The 21,042-nt window shown below is 39.2% G+C and overlaps 1 protein-coding gene across 1 annotated transcript in view; it reads right to left on the bottom strand.

Annotated features, from left to right (window-relative positions):
* LOC307138105 (Na(+)/H(+) exchange regulatory cofactor NHE-RF2) overlaps nt 1-21,042 on the bottom strand; it is a 40,636-nt gene that overhangs the window by 16,674 nt on the left and 2,920 nt on the right. The window lies entirely within an intron of this gene.

Genomic DNA, 21,042 nt, shown 5'->3' with positions numbered 1-21,042 from the left:
AAAACATCCAGTACAGTGCAACTAGTGCAGTCCGAATCTCAAGCAAATGACTCTAATGAGCCGGTTCTTTAAGTGAATCAAAAACATTCAGTACAGTGCAAAAAGTCCAGTCCAAATCTCAAACAAATGACTCTAATGAGCCGGTTCTTTAAGTGAATCAAAAACATTCAGTACAGTGCAAAAAGTCTAGTCCAAATCTCAAACAAATGACTCTAATGAGCCGGTTCTTTAAGTGAATCAAAAACATTCAGTACAGTGCAAAAAGTCCAGTCCAAATCTCAAACAAATGACTCTAATGAGCCGGTTCTTTCAGTGAATCAAAAACATTCAGTACAGTGCAAATAGTGAAGTCCGATTCCCAAACAAATGACTCTAATGAGCCGGTTCTTAAAGGGTTAGTTCACCCAAAAATGAAAATTCTGTCATTAATTACTTCCCCTCATGTCGTTCGACACCCGTCAGACCTCCGTTCATCTTCGGAACACAAATGAAGATATTTTAGTTGAAATCTGATGGCTCTGAAAGGCCTCCATTGGCACAATGGCACGGTTCACTCTCAAGACCCTTAAAAGGTACTAAAGACGTCGTTACAAAGTCCATCTCACTACAGTGGTTCTAAAATAACTTTATGAATCGGCGAGAATATTTTTTGTGCGCAAAAAAACCCTAAATAACGACTTACATAGTGATGACGATTTCAAAACACGGCATCATGAAGCTTCGAAGCGTTATGAATCAGCAAGTCGATTCATGATTCGGATCGCTTGTCAAACTGCTGAAATTTGGCGATTCAAACTGCTGAAGTTATTTTAGAACCACTGTAGTGAGATGGACTTTGTAACGACGTCTTTAGTACCTTTTAAGGGTCTTGAGAGTGAACCGTGCCATTGTGCCAATGGAGACCTTTCTGAGCCATCAGATTTCAACTAAAATATCTTCATTTCTGTTCCGGAGGTCTTACGGGTGTCGAACGACATGAGCGTAAGTAATTAATGACAGAATTTTCATTTTTGGGTGAACTAACCCTTTAAAGTGAATCAAAAACATCCAGTACAGTGCAAAAAGTCCAGTCCAAATCTCAAACAAATGACTCTAATGAGCCGGTTCTTAAGTGAATCAAAAACATTCAGTGCAACAAGCCTAGTTAGATTCCTGAACAATCATTTGCCAAAAAAAATTATTAATAAAATATAGTTGTTTAATGTATATTTCATGCCAATTAGAGTGTGAAAAAAGACAAACAATTCATTAAAATGCAATGCAAACACTTTTTAGAATTGCACTTCTTTTTTCAAAATATTCTTTTAAAGTACTAAACCTGAACTAGAACCGTTTACAATCTTTCCAGTTCTCATCCCTATTTGTGAGCGTTACTTCATGTGTATTGACTGTAAAGCTGTTCTTCTCAGGTTTTGAGTGTGCTCTTTTGTATGTTGATGCTCCTCCACAGCCCCACACCCATGTTATCAGTCCAGCACAGACACACTCCACACAGCAGCACCGCCTGCAGCCGTTGACACGCCAGGGCCCCAGACGGCGGCACGTCAAGCAGAGCGCCCGCAGACGCACAAACTGACACGGGCGCTTCACCCCCAGCAGGAAACACCGGAGGGAGTCACACAGGAAGCACACAGATCAGGGAGGAGACTGGAAACATATACACACATCATCTCATTTTCCCACATCATATGGATTTTCCACAAAACGGTATTGTTTTTTTGCCCTAGAGTCAAAACCCTAACTATGACTCAGGTTGACCAAGTCCTCCAGAACAAAAATCCTCCATCCTGCAACATGCCTCACTTTAGCCTTATTCACAAGTAATCAGTCTCCCGAGCTGCAAACATCTACTCACAGCGGTGTAGGGTTACGCCGCCCCCCTCGAAGCGGTGCGACCCCTGGCCAGCATGCTGAATCAATTACACCAAATTCCCAACCACTTGCGACATGACTTCCCCCTCCAAAAACATGCTTGGTTAGTGTAACAACATGCAGTTAACACATTGTATGGGCTGTACGCATGAAAGCCGAGAGGATACAATAAATGAAACACTTTCAATATAAAGCATTATGAAGGTAAATAATTATACACGTACATAATTAAACAATTTAACCCGTTTTAATATAAAATACTTGCCTACCTATGTAACTACTGTAATGCATGATGGTGGAAATCTATGGCGGTCAAGTATTTTTAACCATTCAGGGCATAATGTTACACCCAAACCACCATGGGGTGATAACCTTTGACCTTTCCTCACAATCAGACCCACAAGGAATCTGTGAATTTCCTCAGATTCTGTCATTTATAAAGTTCTACACATCTTCCACCCGTTGCATGTTTGTTTATTGTAACATTTTGACTAATTTGATCATGACTTCAGCTATTGTAAGTAGTCCTACCTTAATATTTAAAGGCGACAGGCACAGTTATGGATATTTTCCTGCAAAATAAGCATAAAAAAAGGCCAAAGATTTGCAAATTCCTTGCTCATAATCAGAGGTGTCGTTTGCAGCTTTGAAAAGCAAATTTAAACAGCCTGAGCCTAACGCCTAAACAGGCCCCGCGATGTGACAAGGTTTTCAGCGGCCAACCAGACTCGCCCCGAGATCAATCAATCAAAAATCACAGCCAATCAGAAGAGCGTGTGGGTGGGCTCTCTCTGCAAGCGCACTGACTGCATTCGCAACTAAATTAACAAGTACAATATTCGAATTCCTAAATCTTACACCATTTTAGCATGATTAAAATTACATACTGCATGACTGAAACTATTTAATTTTTTATCATAGAATACACTCTAAAAAATGCTGGGTTAAAAATGGACTAACCCAGCAATTGGGTTGTTTTAACCCAGCAGTTGGGTTAAATGTTTGCTTAAAACAACCCAATTGCTGGGTTAGTCCATTTTCAACCCATCTTGGGTTATTTTTAACCCAGCATTTTTTAGAGTGTACACTTGTTTGCTCACCTTGATGTCTATAAAAGGTCACAAAAATGATATTCAAACTCACTTAAAATTCTTTTTACATTAAATAAAGCACATAATCTGCACTTTGTTGTTGTTCCAGCCACAATGGCGCAAAAACAAAAACTGTTTATAAAATAGAATCGTTGTGAATCGCCGTTGCGGCTGGTTAGTACAAAAAACTGATTAACATGTAAAAGATAGGGCTGTTTCAGTATTAGCATTGAATTTGTATCGTTGTTAAATATGTTGTTAAGTTCTTTCAGTGGATTGTTGTCCACATTTTGTTTAGATATAATGAGATTATTTGGGAATGTCGTTGTTGTATGGCCAGAAGGACTGAAACGCCGCCACTGCTCATAATTCTACACGATTGGCCTCTTTTTTTGTGATAACATTTTCACTACCGTACATTTTTTTGAATGAAATGAATACTTTTAGTCAAAAAGGATGGGATGCATTGATCAAAAGTGACAGTAAAAGACATTTATAATGTTACAAAAGATTTCTATTTCAAATAAACAGAAATTAACCTTCTATTAATCAAAGAATCCTGAAAAATGTATCACGCTTTCCACAAAAATATGAAGCAGCACAACTGTTATCAACACTGATAATAATCAGAAATGTTTCTTGAGTGTCAAATAATCATATTAGAATTATTTCTGAAGGATCATGTGACACTGAAGACTGGAATAATGATGAAAATTCATATTATAAATTACATTTTGTAATATATTCAAAAATAAAAAAAGATATTTTAAGTTATAATATTCCACAATATTTTTACTCTCAAATAAATGCAGCCCTGGTGAGACGTTTCTTTTATGATTTAATAATGTGTGCATCAAAGGGTTACAAAATAATAACACCGAAAAAGCATGTGGTTAACACTAATATTGTGTGTTTTAATGCATTATATTCTTTAATCTTGTAACCATTAAGAGGTAATTATTTACAGGACCATAAAGCTGTTTATTGGGCATTATAATAGCTTTATGATGCATAATATATACACTCACCTAAAGGATTATTAGGAACACCTGTTCAATTTCTCATTAATGCAATTATCTAATCAACCAATCACATGGCAGTTGCTACAATGCATTTAGGGCTGTGGTCCTGGTCAAGACAATCTCCTGAACTCCAAACTGAATGTCAGAATGGGAAAGAAAGGTGATTTAAGCAATTCTGAGCGTGGCATGGTTGTTGGTGCCAGACGGGCCGGTCTGAGTATTTCACAATCTGCTCAGTTACTGGGATTTTCACGCACAACCATTTCTAGAGTTTTTCATGCACAACCTTTTTTGAAAAGGGAAAAACATCCAGTTTGCGGCAGTCCTGTGGGCGAAAATGCCTTGTTGATGCTAGAGGTCAGAGGAGAATGGGCCGACTGATTCAAGCTGATAGAAGAGCAACTTTGACTGAAATAACCACTCGTTACAACCGAGGTATGCAGCAAAGCATTTGAGAAGCCACAACACGCACAACCGTGAGACGGATGGGCTACAACAGCAGAAGACCCCACCGGGTACCACTCATCTCCACTACAAATAAGAAAAAGAGGCTACAATTAGCACGAGCTCACCAAAATTGGACAGTTGGAGACTGGAAAAATGTTGCCTGGTCTGAGGAGTCTCGATTTCTGTTGAGACATTCAGATGGTAGAGTCAGAATTTGGCGTAAACAGAATGAGAACATGGATCCATCATGCCTGGTTACCACTGTGCAGGCGGGTGGTGGTGGTGTAATGGTGTGGGGGATGTTTTCTTGGCACACTTTAGGCCCCTTAGTGCCAATTGGGCATCGTTTAAATGCCACGGCCTACCTGAGCATTGTTTCTGACCATGTCCATCCCTTTATGACCACCATGTCCCCATCCTCTGATGGCTACTTCCAGCAGGATAATGCTCCATGTCACAAAGCTCGAATCATTTCAAATTGGTTTCTTGAACATGACAATGAGTTCACTGAACTAAAATGGCCCCCACAGTCACCAGATCTCAACCCAATAGAGCATCTTTGGGATGTGGTGGAACGGGAGCTTCGTGCCCTGGATGTGCATCCCACAAATCTCCATCAACTGCAAGATGCTGCTATCCTATCAATATGGGCCAACATTTCTAAAGAATGCTTTCAGCACCTTGTTGAATCAATGCCACGTAGAATTAAGGCAGTTCTGAAGGCGAAAGGGGGTCAAACACAGTATTAGTATAGTGTTCCTAATAATTCTTTAGGTGAGTGTACATAAGCTTCATTGAAAGCGTTGAAAAAAGTAGACGCATATAGATAAGGTGATGTGTGAAGAAGGCCTCATTACGCTCATCTATTCTGTTGCATCCCAGAGCTGGGCTCTGTCTGTCAGGACCATGTGTTAGCGAGAGAAAGAGACCGCATGAAGACTCCCAGCGTGAGGCTGCCGCTCAGCCTACGCAGTGTGACCTCCAGGGTTACATCACATCAACGCTCTACATTCACAAGCTCCTAATATCCTCTATGTGTGATCACTAAATGTGTCAAGAATCTCTTCCGTTTCAGCCTCAGCGGAGGCTTTTTTAATCAGAGGTACACAGAAACACAGATGCAAAATCACACTGAACGCAGAGTTAACGGTCACAGATCTATTTTTGGTGTTAAAATACTTTCTCCTACCCCATCTTAATATACAGACAAACGTTTGGGGTCATAATACTATGTTTTTGTAACACTTTACTTAAAGCCTTTATGTATAATGTATAAAAGTATTTAAATGCATTAATTCTGCTTTATAATGCATTGCATTATCTCATGAATAATTGTAACCACAGTTATAATACATTATAATACACCTTTAGATGTATTAAAACATGACAAACAACCAAGGAATCTGTGAATATTATAATGCATTTTAACTTTTGTTACAGTTATTTATGAATAGATATGATGTACATTATATCATATACATATTTTCTTTTTTTTCAACATTTCTAAATAATAAAAGTCAGTGCATTGTATATTCTAAAATACTAAAACTGAATAAACTGAAAACTCTATAAAACAATGATATAGTGAAAGCAACTACTGAAAACAAACTAAATATAAAAAAGCTAATTGAAAAACAATAAATGCAAATAAGAACTAAATCTCGCTTCTCCAATCTTGGACCTGCCGGCAGGCCAATGAGTGATATACTGGGCGTCCCGCCATGGCTTTCACTTAAGTTACAGTCACATGACTAACACCGGTCTGGGCTGCGTTTCCCAAAAGCATCGTAAGCCTAAGTAGATCGTAGAACCACTGCCACCAATCAACTTTTGTGAAACGCAGCCCTGGTTAATGTCCTCAAAGCAGACTGACAGAAACGGTCGCTCTGGCTATTAGTAAGCCCACCAAACCCAGTGAAGTGGGATGAGACATGTCTGTTTTTTCACACATCTGACCCTATAGTGGAATCCTGCTCCCTCCCCCTCCTGAACCCCAGCCTGAACCCCTCTTGCTCAAGAATGTTCCACAGATCCGCACATCTGGACTCGACACAGTTGCCCCTCGTCTCACAGCGGGAACATGGGGGGGGGGCGAGAGAAAGAAGCCGTGAGGTACAGCGGTGAGCAGAAACAACACAGAACCCACAACCAAACCAGAACTAATGCTTAAAGTATCAGTGTGAGAGTCTGCAAACCAAAACTATGCTAAGCTACAGTGGCACCAAACGGTTTTTGCCTTCTTAAAGGGATAGTTCACCAAAACAGAACATTTACTGATCCTCATGATGTTCCAAACCTGAATGACTTTCTTTTGTCTGTCTGTATGTCCGTTGTCCGTCCATCCAAACCATCCCTGGTCTGTCTGACTGTCTTTCTGTCCATCCATCCATCCATCCATCCATCCCTGGTCTGTCTGTCTGTCTTTCTCTCCGTCCGTCCATCCAAACCATCCCTGGTCTGTCTGACTGTCTTTCTGTCCATCCATCCATCCATCCATCCATCCATCCCTGGTCTGTCTGTCTGTCTTTCTCTCCGTCCGTCCATCCAAACCATCCCTGGTTTGTCTGTCTGTCTATCCATCTGTCCATCCCAGGTCTGTCTGTCTTTCTATCTGTCCGTCCATCCAAACATCCCTGGTTTGTCTGTCTGTCTATCCATCCATCCATCCCTGGTCTGTCTGTCTGTCTGTCTATCCATCCATCCATCCATCCATCCCTGGTTTGTCTGTCTGTCTGTCTTTCTATTTGTCCATCCATCCATCCATCCCTGGTCTGTCTGTCTGTCTATCCATCCATCCATCCATCCCTGGTTTGTCTGTCTGTCTTTCTATCCGTCCATCCCTTGTCTGTCTTTCTATCCGTCCGTCCATCCAAACCATCCCTGGTTTGTCTGTCTGTCTTTCTATCCGTCCATCCATCCCTGGTTTGTCTGTCTGTCTATCCATCTGTCCATCAATCCCTGGTCTGTCTGTCTGTCTATATGTCCGTCCATCCTTCCCTGGTCTGTCTGTCTTTCTATCTGTCCGTCCATCCAAACCATCCCTGGTTTGTCTGTCTGTCTTTCTATCCATCCATCCCTGGTTTGTCTGTCTGTGTCTTTCTATCTGTCCGTCCATCCAAACATCCCTGGTTTGTCTGTCTGTCTGTCTGTCTTTCTATCCGTCCATCCATCCCTGGTTTGTCTGTCTGTCTGTCTATCCATCCATCCATCCCTGGTCTGTCTGTCTGTCTATCCATCCATCCATCCCTGGTTTGTCTGTCTGTCTGTCTTTCTATTTGTCCATCCATCCATCCATCCCTGGTCTGTCTGTCTGTCTGTCTATCCATCCATCCATCCCTGGTTTGTCTGTCTGTCTTTCTATCCGTCCATCCCTTGTCTGTCTTTCTATCCGTCCGTCCATCCAAACCATCCCTGGTTTGTCTGTCTGTCTTTCTATCCGTCCATCCATCCCTGGTTTGTCTGTCTGTCTATCCATCTGTCCATCAATCCCTGGTCTGTCTGTCTGTCTATATGTCCGTCCATCCTTCCCTGGTCTGTCTGTCTGTCTGTCCATCCATCCATTCATCCCTGGTCTGTCTGTCTTTCTATCCGTCCGTCCATCCAAACCATCCCTGGTTTATCTGTCTGTCTTTCTATCCATCCATCCATCCATCCCTGGTTTGTCTGTCTGTCTATCCATCTGTCCATCCGTCTATCCATCCCAGGTCTGTCTGTCTTTCTAGCTGTCCGTCCATCCAAACCATCCCTGGTCTGTCTGTCTGTCTTTCTATCCGTCCATCCATCCCTGGTTTGTCTGTCTGTCTATATGTCCGTCCATCCATCCCTGGTCTGTCTGTCTGTCCATCTATCCATTCATCCCTGGTTTGTCTGTCTATCCGTCTGTCCATCCATCCCTCCATCCATCCATCCCTGGTCTGTCTGTCCATCCATCCCTCCATCCATCCATCCCTGGTCTGTCTGTCCATCCATCCCTCCATCCATCCATCCCTGGTCTGTCTGTCCGTCCATCCATCCATCCATCGTCTATCTGTTTGTCTATCAGTCTGTCCGTTCATCCATCCATCCCTCCCTGGTCTGTCTGTCCGTCCGTCCATCCATCCCTCCCTTGTCTGTCTGTCTGTCTGTCTGTCTGTCTGTCTATCTATCTGTCTATATATCTAATCTCGCTGTCTGTCTATCAGTCTGTCCGTTCATCCATCCATCCCTCCCTGGTCTGTCTGTCCGTCCGTCCATCCATCCCTCCCTTGTCTGTCTGTCTGTCTGTCTGTCTGTCTGTCTGTCTGTCTATCTATCTATATATCTAATCTCGCTGTCTGTCTATCAATCTATCCGTTCGTTCATTCATCCATCACTGGTCTGTATGTCTGTCGGTCTATCCTGTCTGTCTATCTAATATAACTTATAATGAAAACAAAAAATGGGGTCAATTTAGATTTCTCGCTGATTTAACAGCTCAATCTCAGTGCAATAATACTTTTTTATAATAATAAAAGCAGCTAAACTTAACAAAAGGTAGTTTCGTAAGACCGTTTCACTTCAGGCATCACAACAAACATATTTATCCAAGACAAATGAATCCAAGCAGCAGAAAGCAGCCAAGCTGTGATGAGTTCAACCACAAACACTCACAGAAACAGAGCAGAGAGGCTAAACAAAACAATGCTGGATCACACAAGAATCATTTTATAAGGTGAAACTGCATTCCAGTGTGTTGAAATTGAAAGCATATAACTTTCTGTTCGTTTCCATGGAAATATGGAGCCAAAATTGCCTTTAAGAGCAGGTTTGGCTGGTACGTGCCCACAGGGATATTAGCCATTCAGAAGTCCACTAATGAGTGATGTTCAAGTATTCATACACGGAGACATGCAAACACGCACACATTGTGCTCCGACTGTCACATGAACCTTTACCTGCATGTCTGAGTTCAGACGCACAGGTCTGCCTTTCCCATGATGCTTGTGTTTCACTCTCATGGATGTTAATATATACAGGTGATCTGTATGCCATTACTATCAAGGCCACAGTTTACCCTCAACTCAGAATCAAGCACTCAAACATTCATTCATATCATGTTTGTTTAGACAGATGTGTGTTGCAGAGGCAGATGGTTTCATTTATGCCAGCGAAAAAACAAAGTTTGAAAAACAGGCACGGGAAAAAAAAAAAAAAAAAAGTTTCGAGAACCGGAGACATTGGGATCTGTTTCGATCTCTCGCGTCCAAAACATCACAAGCTTGTGTGGAAGTAGGTCAGTCCAGCAGCGCTCCAGATCTCACGTTCTCTGACCCAGATGACTGTCAACACCCCAGGACGGGCTAAGTGTGTTTAACTTTCTTAAACAGCCTCGTTCAACTACATGAACTTTGCTTGTAAGCTGCATGAACAAAAGTGGATTGTGGGTCGACATGATTCTCAAATCATCCACGTTAAAGGGCTATTTAACCCCAGAATGAAAATGCTGAAATCATTTACTCACCCTCATGTCATTCCAAACAGACTTTTTTGTTTCAGGGTATGCAAAAAAACCCCAGATTTTGTCTGTTCAATGGAAGTCAATGGGGTCCAAAACAAAAAAACACACCCTACTGACTTTAATTGTATGGTCATTTTTCAAAACATCTTTTTGTGTGTGTTCCACAAAAGAAAGAAAAACTCATGGCATGAGTAAATGATAGAATTTTCCTTTTTTGGTGTACCGTCTCTTTAAGACTCACCTAATCAGTCAAATTCTAGCATTGTGATGGTGAGTTAACAGACATTTTCTTCCGAAAACTGTGAAAATACAGTAAAGACACAGAGCTGTCATTGAGCTGAAGTGTTGTGCAACAGGTTCAGGCTGTTTTCTTGCATGTGAAAGTGATTTAAACACTTCAGCAGAGTTTAAGGGTCACAAATCAAAGCCAGTTTCAATCAGCTAAGGATGGGAATGGGGCTGTTTAAGTCTCCGGCTGCTTGTTCAGTTTGCCGTTTTATGAACATTAGTTGATTGTGAAATGCCCGGACATCTTGAGAACAGCTTCAGATGGTCATGTAACTCTTCCATGAGAGCAACAGCTGGAGAAAGAGCCACTCTGGAAAAACAGGGAGAAATAATAACCATGCTAAAATCTTCAAATATTTATAAAGCGCTATGGAAGATCTGTACAACGGAGCTGCTGGATCAGTATTAACAAATCTCTCCTTTCCATGTAACTTTTCCTAGAGCTTCGTGAAGGAAAAAAAACGAAAGGGAAAAGGAAAGATGTAAAGAGTCCAAACATCCTTCTCGGGCTGCTGAATCTGACAATTTGCTGAGTATGAAAAAATAAAGTATTATGGCCAGTAAAAATAAGCAGGCACTTACTCTGGAGGGGATTTAAATATACTGTATATTTCAGAACAGCATTCTTAACAAACTTCCATGTTTATCTCAGAATTTTTATCCTGCAATAAAAAAATAGGTAAAACAATACAAAAAATAAATAAACAAACAAAGTAATAAACAGCAAAACACAAACAAACAAAACAGTAAACACTGAAACAATAAAACAAACCGATAATAAATAAACAAAAGAATAAACATTAAAACAATAAATAAAATAAACAAACGGTAATCACAAAAACAATAGGCCTAAATAAAAATACTTAAACAAAAGAGTAAACAAACAATAAATGAAAGAAACAAATAATAAATAAAACAAAAGAATAAACAGTAAAACACTACATAAAACAAAAGGAAAATGCAAACAATACATACAAATATTATATAAACAAAAGAGCAAAAACTAAAACAATAAATAAAACAAATAAACAATAAATAAATAAAAAGAATAAGCAGTAAACACTAAATAAAAACAACCTTCCACGTTTATCTAAGAATTTTTATCCTGCAATAAAAAATGCATAAAACAAACAAAAAATAAACAAACAAACAAAGTAATAAACAGCAAAACACAAAACAAACAAAACAGTAAACACTGTAACAATAAAACAAACTAATAATAAATAAACAAAAGAATAAACAAACAAACAATAAAAGAAACAAACAGTAAATAAAAAAACAATAAATAAAAATACAAACAAAAGAGTAAACAAACACTAAAACAATAAATTAAAGAAACAAATAATAAATAAAACAAAAGAATAAACAGTAAAACACTAAATAAAACAAAAGGAAAATGCAAACAATAAATAAAAATAATATATAAACAAAAAGCAAAAACTAAAACAATAAATAAATAAATAAAACAAACAAACAATAAATAAATAAAAAGAATAAGAAGTAAACACTAAATAAAAACAAACTTACATGTTTATCTCAGAATTTTTATCCTGCAATAAAAAATACAATACAATAAACAAACGGTAATCACAAAAACAATAAATAAAAACACAAACACAAGAGTAAACAAACACTAAAACAAATGAAAGAAACAAATAATAAATAAAACAAAACAATAAACAGTAAAACACTAAATAAAACAAATGGAAAACGCAAACAATAAATACAAATAATATACATACCAAAAAGAGTAAAAACAAAAACAATAAATAAATAAAAAGAATAAACACTAAATAAAACAAACAAACAAACAAACGCTTTTGAGGAAGATCTAGTTGGATTCACCCCAGTTTTCCAGATTAGTGTCATCAAGTGAGTTTAGTTTGAGGTGCTTAGCATGATCTTCATGAGCAGAGCTTTATATTATGCTATTTTGTGTATGATATCTGTGAATATTCTGTGCTTGCTACTTTTGGACAGACACAGATTCTGATTACAAAGTCTATATTTCACTCTGTGTGGACCAGCAGTCAGTGCGATTCAAACAAACCGTCTTCAAATGCCACGAGTTTAAGATTTCTTCCCCTTCCTAGGACCCCTTCCTTTATGGCTCAGGACTCCCATATCACCTCGAACACACACATGACTCCGTCCTCTGCTTCCAAAGACAGCCTCTATTTCCTGCCCGAGGACTTTTCTGAAGTCTTTACGCTTCCTAACGTGCTAACTTCTGATGTCAGTGATGATAACCATCGAGAAGACGCTGCGTTAGGTTATGTGAACCGGGGCTAGTTGTGTGGAAATCGGAAACATGGAACCTGTTTTTAAGACAATACGATATTTTTTTTCATACATTGTTGGTGGGGCAGGCTGTCACATTTTTGATTTGTTGTCGTTTTATAAACTGAACAGTAGTGTATGTGATGCACAGAAACGGTACAATTATTCTCAATTTAAATATCTCAAAAATAAAGAACAAACTGAATTGTTAAAGTGGCCATGGCTAACCAACAACGATACATGATAAAAGATGATATTTATTAAATACCACTAAAGAGCAGCCTCAAATATGACCCAGAGCTGTAAAGTGAGAGTTGCAGAAGACACAATTTATGGCAGGGCGACAATTCAAAAACCTCTCGTCTCCAAAAGCAACACACAAAGACGGATAATTTACATTAGAGGCACCAAACCTGGAACCCCGAGCAATGGTCTGATGGCAGCTTGGTTTCATGAGTCATCACTTTCCTACAGTCTACACCGACGTCTGGAGAAAGCCAGTGGATGGTTAGGACACAACCAACTGTTAAACACTCAGAGGAATCATCCAGTCCAATGATAGGTCTGTATGGGCAATAATATCAGCCAATATGAGGCCACTGGACAGGAAGACGTCCCTTAAGATTGCTCCCACATATACACGGCTAAACACAGTCTACACTGAACATCAGGATATGGCTTTTCCAATCACCGAATCCAAAAACTGTCATTATGGGAAGTTTTGGAGCAGAACATTTCCATGGCCTTCAAAAAAACCCATGAGGTTCTTCTTAAAGGGTCACTTCAGCAATTAGCATTAGGCTTTGTATCAGTAGAAACCCGGTAGTATATTCGAATGATCTTAATCCCCCTGAGACGAGAGATTCATGTATTTTATGCATAGACTTTAATAAAATATGGGCGTAGTGTCCGTGTCCGTTCTGAAGAGCAGTTTTGAAGTGTAAAGTAGGGTCGAGCTGGCCGTTGCCATCTTGGTAGCACGTCATTGAGCGTCACTCCCGGATAACAGAAAATGGGCAAAGAGGCGGGACGTGGGCGGAGCTGAGGTGACGCGATGACTAACAGACAGCAGATAAATCCACCTGTCACTCAAAATGGCCACGCCCTTAATTATGCAGAACTTTAAGGCTTTATATAATATAAACGAATGAGTTATACAAAAATTCACCCCTTTCACAGTCATCATGAAGAGCAAAATTAGCCGTACAGACCAAAACCATCATTTGTATCAGACTGTAAACATGTGTTCTTCTGCTGTAAAGTTGGGCATTTTAACATGGGGCTCAATAAGAGCTCCTTTCTGGATCCTGTCCCTAGAGGCCAGTCGATGAATTACAGTTTAAGTCACTTCCGTATTGGCTTCAAGAGAAACTGCGGGAGGTTGCCGCTTGATTGATAAAAAAGAAAAAAGGAAAAAAGCCTCCGATGATGCAAATATCGTCATTTTGCGCCATCTGAGGCTTTTTTGGGCAGAGTTAGTTCCGCATGTTTTCAACCCACCCATAGGGGTGGGATCTCACTCACAAAATGTACAATGAGCACGGCCACTCGGGCATTGATAACGGAGCGGTCGGAGCAACGCAAGTGTTTTCAATGAATTCCTATGAAAGTTAAGCTTCCATAGGCATGAACTGAAAAGGTGCCAGACTGGACACGTATCATGAATGAAGCAGGGTTAATTTTGACAGCAAATTTTGATTTAGTTTTAGTCATAGTCTTTTGACTAAAATGCCATTTAGTTTTAGTCATATTTTAGTCACCTGAATTGTTTTTAGTTTTAGTCTAGTTTTAGTCGACTAAATATCATAAGATTTTAGTCGGCTAAATCTACAGTAGATTTATTCTCCTAAAATCTAATGAGTTTAGTTCAATTGCAATAAATTAAGCATTTAAGCATTATATAACCGACGGTCACTTGAACTGACATTTTGACATAATTTTGTTTTTGACATTAAAAATACACGAAATAGAGCTCAATTCACTTTTTTGTTTGTTTTTTTAAAACATCTATATCGTTTTTATAACTTTGTATTTCTGCTTTAGTCAGTAAGCCATATCAGGTTAAGGTAAAGCTTCAAATAAGCTTTTTTTTTTTTTTTTTTTTCAGTTAACATTTATTTAATTTTAAGTTATGAAGATTTTTAGTTAACTATTATAACCCTGATACTTTATGGAATATGTGTCAAATACTGGTCTTTCCTCCTGACTATGAATTAAATGGGAATTCAATTAAATACAGTTTATTGTGTAACCAAAAACGAATATATAATGCGTGACTTTTAATTACAAACAAGTTCGAAATACACATTGACTCTTATTTTGAAATGTCTGTGCCTTACAGTTGCAGCTGCTCATTCAAGTTCAGGAGATAAAATATGCGTTGTTACAACCGTCTAAAACATATGACTATATAAACATCGTAAAGTAAACATTGTCATTATTCATCAGCATTAGTTCATAAACAATTGCCTGCCGTAAATGTGTGTTATTCATTGATTGTGAGCCGCTCTGGAGCGCTGGATTGGGGATGCGTGAGCCTGGAGAAGCGCAACAGCGCCGTGTTTTCCAGCCGTTAGATCAGCACGTTCAGATCAAATTGGCGCATCTGTTACACAGGACATCAGTTCTGACTGAATCTCTTCCCTAATCGACCCTCCCTAACATTTTCGTCTCGTTTTTATTTGTTGACGAAAATGACAGTTGATTTTCGTCATAGTTTTTGTCATCCAACACTAGTTTTTATTTAGTTATCGTCTCGTTTTCGTCAGTGAAAAAAGGTCGTTGACGAAAATTATGCCGAAAAATTATTCGTCAACGAAACTAACACTGGAATGAACGACAATGCGGCCGTGAATGAATGCCGGGCAGTCGTGCTCATTTTAGTTTCGGTTTAGAACTAGCGCCAATTCGGAGCGGGTTGCTTGAATTGTGGGTTCATTAGCCTATTATTCTTAATGAAAACACAACAACAAAACGGTACATGACAAACTCACTTAAATAAGCGTTTTTACATTTCGCTTTGAAAACAAATCTTACACGATCATCTGTTCTGTGAGCTCCTCACTCTGGTGAATGAGATCTGACTCCTGCTGCGTTTGTGCGGCGACTCTCATTCGGCTCACGCTGTATTAAGCAGACACGTTCAGTTTTTAATTATAGTGTCTGTTCTCTAACTGAACTAAATTATTTTATTACTATAAAAATCAAAACAACGGTGGGACGGTGCCGCGGTGGGCAAGTGATGTAACCGGTGGGAGTGGCCTCGTAGGGCAGCAAAGCAGCAAGTGCATTCTGGGAGTTGTTGTCTTTCATCCACATGAGCCAAAAATACATTTTCTGTCTTTTCTCAGTCTAGAAGGCACCAAATTCAAAAATAATTTCACATTTCTACTACATAAATGACCCAGTTTAAATACACATTCATCTTCCCAGTGGTGAAGTGCCCCTTTAAAGAACTGGGCAATATGCACAATTCAAGTTTATCCTAATTTTTATTACGCAAACTAATGTTGGAATCAGAACCAAAACAGCTTTTATAGCTCGATGAGAACATGATAAAGTTCCACAACAAACTTGTTATTCTCTAATTCTGTCCTTAAAGAGCAGAGAAACCAAAACGTTGATCTGAACAACCAAATGGAACCTTTTTTAATCTACAAAATAAAGCAACTCAAGAACCACAAGTAATTCAAACACCATCTAGAACAAAAATCACACCTTTTTTCTTTAGATTTTGTGTTGAAATATGACTCTGAACTGTTCTTGAAAGCGTTTGAATTACTTGAGTTGCTTTATGGTACATGATGAAATAAGGCATTTTTACTGCGTTCCACCTTCATTGCAAGGTTTCTCTTTGTATTTTATTCATCTTCATTGGCTCGGATTGAAAAGGAATCTAAATATGCGAGTCAAATCAATTGCGAAGGGCTCAGATGTTGCGTTGTGTAAATGCCGTCGATGGCGAGCTCTGCTCTAATGGATTTCAGAAACAGTTCCAACACATCTCTCCACTATTACCAGTTGGCTTCTGCGATGTTAACAATTTTACTGTCATTAGTCAGTATTATCACACACACATGTAGCCGTTACACACCCACCCTCTCACACGCTCTGTCTTTCCCACTCAGCAACATCGTATTGAAACAGCACTGGATTATGTAAACCCATTTGGAAAGTGGGCTGTAAGTGAGAGCAGATGTTGGACGTACGCATTAGGCTGAGGAAAAGACAAATATATGATTTAAGATCTTACACAAATATTGCATTAACAGACTAATGGTGGTCATTTTTGCCACGTGATATCTTCAAACATGACCTACACTTGCTTGTCTTCCTTGTTATGTGCACATGTTCAATAAGCACACTCTTAATATGTCTGAACGTGACCCCAAGTATGGCACTTGTGCTACAGACATTAATGTTGAAACATCAAATCATGTGGCGTGTGGAGGAGAGATGCGCTAGTACTTCTTTATGTGATAAAACTGAGCAATTCTGCTTAAAAAACCCCGATACAATAAGTACAAATATTTGAGACTGAGACTTGAAAACCACATAGCAATGTGAACATTTCGAAATCATATTTGAAAATGTAAAGTTGTTATTAATGCAAACCAAAAAGTTAAATTTGTATTATACAAAGTTTGTGGTGTTGATGCATCAAGGTCTTGGAAAGCGCACATGGAATATTCACTGACTTTTATGCTTTTTAAAGGCCAAAATCCATGGGAAACACGGTCAATGTCCTCCTGGAGAAGCTCGCCTCACATGCACACTTACTGCAAAACAATTACAGCGTCACATCTTGGACACCGACCAATCATGACAGAGCCAACGAGATAAAATCTGAGCTACAAACAAAGTCACTGAACTCAATGAATTAACCCATTAATCCATTATGGCCAACTGATGCACAATTGGAAAAACTATCTGATAACCTCTAAATAAACTGTCTGTTAAGATCTATGAGAACCGCATCCGACTCTGGTGACGTCACTCAGTCCAGCTGTCCCAGATGTTCAACCTATTTTATGATGCAATGAGCTTTATTTACATTTCAGGCAAGGGAAAAGGGCCAGCATGTCAATGTGGCTTCATCGAAAGGTTATACACTCTTGAGGCTAATTCACACAGCACTGACAATCCCCAGATTACAGTACGTGACTTCTCAGACACCCCATGACCTGGCAAACACAGAGCGCCGATCAACGACAACAGATGCCGACAAGGGGAACACACTGATCCGACAAAACTAGAGATGCTCTGAAGTATTGGCCAATAATCGCTATCTGCCATTACAAGCAATCTTGAGCAAAACAGACTATGATCAGGGCCGATTAAATCCTGTCAATAACGCATTAAAGGGTTAGTTCACCCAAAAATGAAAATTCTGTCATTAATTACTTACCCTCATTTTGTTCGACACCCGTAAGACCTCCGTTCATCTTCGGAACACAAATGAAGATATTTTAGTTGAAATCTGATGGCTCTGAAAGTCCTCCATTGGCACAATGGCACGGTTCACTCTCAAGACCCTTAAAAGGTACTAAAGACGTCGTTACAAAGTCCATCTCACTACAGTGGTTCTAAAATAACTTTATGAATCGGCAACAATAGTTTTTGTGCGCAAAAAAACCCTAAATAATGACTTGCATAGTGATGACGATTTCAAAACACGGCCTCATGAAGCTTCGAAGCGTTATGAATCAGTGAGTCGAATCAGCGGTTTGAATCACCAAATTTCAGCAGTTTGTCGGTTTGACAGGCGATCCGAATCATGATTTGACTCACTGATTCATAACGCTTCGAAGCTTCATGATGCCTTGTTTTGAAATCGTCATCACTATATAAGTCGTTATTTAGGGTTTTTTTGCGCACAAAAACTATTGTCGCCGATTCATAAAGTTATTGTAGAACCACTGTAGTGAGATGGACTTTGTAACGACGTCTTTAGTACCTTTTAAGGGTCTTGAGAGTGTAAAGTGCCATTGTGCCAATGGAGGCCTTTCAGAGCCATCAGATTTCAACTAAAATATCTTCACTTCTGTTCCGAAGATGAACGGAGGTCTGACGGGTGTCGAATGACATGAGGGTAAGTAATTAATGACAGAATTTTCATTTTTGGGTGAACTAACCCTTTAAATTCATCTAAAAGTTCCTTATCTACTGTCAGAGAAATTACTTATATTTAATGAATAGATACATTAGAATAGTAAGAAACTAAAGCGCTGTTACCAATCAAATCACTAACAATAAAATACATAGCACAGAGGTTGCATCTGAATTGATACAATTACACCTGCATAAATAATGTTCCGATTAATTTAACATTAACAGTCACAGAATCATTTATTAAACCGATTTCTTCAAAGCAGCGGATTCATTTAATAACGAAACGTTGCCGAATTAGCAAAGGCACAGTTTAAAATGTAATTTAATATTAACTTAGGGTGACCAAACGTCCTGTCCTGGCCCTAATATAACAATTTTCTATCCATACAGAAGGGGCATACTTTAAATGTATTGAAATTAATAAGGAATCTTTGAGTAAACTTCGAGTATCATTTGAGTATCTCATTGCCGGGCCGAGTGTCCTGGTTTTCGGTAATCAAAATATGGTCACCCTAATTAACTTCTTGTTTATTGAACGTTTGCATAAATCATTATCACGCTTATATTCATGAAAACAGCTCTCTTGCTCTTGCGATATTGCTTAATTATATTCTATGTTATGTTAAAAAAACAAAATCTCAGAATTTTGTGGGCATTTATATTAATTTTGGGCATTTCGGCGGCAGCGAAGTAACAAAAGAAATCACATTACAAAGAAGTTAATAATTGCATTTTAAGCAGTAGGTTTTACATCAAACCACATTAATGATGTTAAATCAGACAATGCACCGGCAATTTAGTGATATCCTTGCAGTTGTGGTCTTGACCGCTCTTGAGATAAAGACTGAGACCAAGACAAGACCGAGGAGAAGTGCAGTCGAAACCGAGACCTTCAAAAAAATGGTCTGGAGACCAAGACAGGTCTGGAGTACAACACTACCCTGTAGTATAATGGCCTGTGTCAAGAGTGTGACTTAAGGTCCTTTCACACTGGACGCGATTTTGGCGCGCAAATAATTCGCGCAATGGTTTTATTTTTTGATCAGCTGTTTGTGTAATGAGTGCTTCCACACGGAACGCGAATGTGCTGCGGCGAAAAAACGATGTTTATTTTTTTCCGTTTCGATGTTGATTTTTTTAAATTCTAGCAGTGACAGAAAAGGCTTAAACCAATCACATACAAGGAAACAAGGGTCACGAAATGTCCAGTTGATGTCATTAGCCATTCAATCAACATTAACCTTTGCCAGGTATCGCATTTCTCATGAGATTACAGCTGTAGTTGTGTTTACAGCTGTGTTTGCCCACTGTAGGCTACAGACAACGATAACATCACCTTTTGAGTTAAAACTCGTCGATTTTTTTCTAACCTAATTGTGTCCGCGACTATAGAAACTGTCGCCGCGAATGTTTTGGAACGTCGGAGCTCTGAAAAGTCACAAACGTCCAAACTCGCGTTGCGGCTGATGTGAATGGTTTTGACGCGAACTATTCGCACACAAAATATTCGTTTTTCCGCTTCGCTTTTTCGTTACCCGTCCGGTGTGAAAGGGCCTTTAGGCAATTTTGCAAGCTTTTCAAGATGGCAGCTGCATCAAGAAGAACGACAATCTACTCAACCTCTGAAGTTATTGGTTCAGTTTATGTTGTGTTTTCTGAGAAACCTGAAAAAATTGCTTATTTTAGGAAGGTGACGATATGTATGCTTGAATACTGTTTATAAAACTTCCTTATATGCAACTGAGTTGCATACAAACATGAACTAGAATTGGAAAACGTGAATTGGCCTTTAAAACTAAAGGTTCTTTATGGGCATCGATGGTCACGGTGGCCAAGTTTCACAAAAAAACCCGCCCAATTGCTACTCAAAACTAGTCCAATAGCTTTCTGGGGGGGTTCTCCGGAAAAAATGCGTTTGAGGGGTAAAATGTGTGTTTTTTTGGCAGGGTTGCCTGCTAAAATTCGCATTCCAGGGTCTAATTATCACATAATTGGGGTCGTTCCAACCCGCGGACATGGCCACACTGTCGATGGTTCCATGAAGAACCTTTAACATCAAACGGAAACTTTCCATTCCAGTAGAAAAGGTGCTATAGATTATTAAAATGTTCTTTACATGGCTCTTTTAGGCAGGGGCGCCGCTAGCAATTTTGGGCCCTATGAAAGAATATGATGTTGGGCCCCCTACCGCGACAACCTAGCTATCCAAAATCTTTGTCTGCTATTTAATAATACTGACCAATTAAGCTCCGCTCGCTCAACCCAGAATGCCCCAATTGGCTGATGTAACATTGATTAAAATTAATATAAAATGTATACACAATGAAATTAACTTTAAAGAAAGGCTTTCTACCAAAACAAAAATTAATGAAGTGGTCAAAATCATGTCTGACCCACTCCTGGCATTGCGCATCTTACGATGTGACTCATGCTGTTCACTTTTCATAACCAACAT

The sequence above is a fragment of the Gobio gobio genome (genome assembly GCF_949357685.1).
Source record: "Gobio gobio genome assembly, chromosome: 1".
Taxonomy (NCBI): Eukaryota; Metazoa; Chordata; class Actinopteri; order Cypriniformes; family Gobionidae; genus Gobio; species Gobio gobio.
Note: the sequence above shows the minus strand (reverse complement) of the source record. Positions and strands in the feature narration are given on the sequence as shown.